Source organism: Branchiostoma floridae, chromosome 3, assembly GCF_000003815.2.
Source record: "Branchiostoma floridae strain S238N-H82 chromosome 3, Bfl_VNyyK, whole genome shotgun sequence".
Classification (NCBI taxonomy): domain Eukaryota; kingdom Metazoa; phylum Chordata; class Leptocardii; order Amphioxiformes; family Branchiostomatidae; genus Branchiostoma; species Branchiostoma floridae.
Window position 1 is genome coordinate 10,478,611 of NC_049981.1, and position 768 is coordinate 10,479,378.

A 768-nucleotide genomic window follows, 5' to 3' on the forward strand; every position below is an offset into this window, starting at 1 on the left:
TCGTGATTTTCTCCCGGGGGTCCCGATAGCTGAGAACATACTAAACGCCGTCAGCGCGAGCAAGAGAACGATTATTCTTCTGTCCAACAACTTTTTAGAAAGCGACTGGTGTCAGCTGGAATTCCAGGCCGCGCATGCCCAAATGCTGCAGGACAGGGCTAATCGCGTGATCGTGATCTTACTGGATGACGTCCTAACCGAAAACGCCCCTCCGGAAATTCAGCATTACCTGAGAACAAACACGTACCTAAAGTGGGGGGACGATCGTTTCTGGGAACGGCTGATTTACGCCATGCCGCGTCGTAGGCCGCATGCGCAAGACATGTACATGGACGGAGATCAGTTGGCCATGGTCGAACTAGACCACAACCGGTGACCTATTGAACTTGTGTGGCGCAAGACATGGAGGGAGATCAGCTGGCCATGGTCAAACTAGACCACAATCGGTGACCTATTGAACTTGTGTGGCGCAAGACATGGAGGGAGATCAGTTGGCCATGGTCGAACTGGACCACAATCGGTGACCTACATGTATTGAACTTGGGGTGTCTGTGTGGCGCAATTGCTAGAACGTTGGAATCAGAATCAGTAGGTCCTGAGTTCGACACTCGCCATGCCCCTGCCCCCATGACGGTGTAGTAACGCCCACCGAGCCTCACGGCTAATCTGAATGTGTAAAGGTACCAAAAACACCTACAGATTTCGTGCCGACGTTGTGTCAACATCTGCACACTTGCCACTAAGACACGTGAATTCTTTTTATCGATC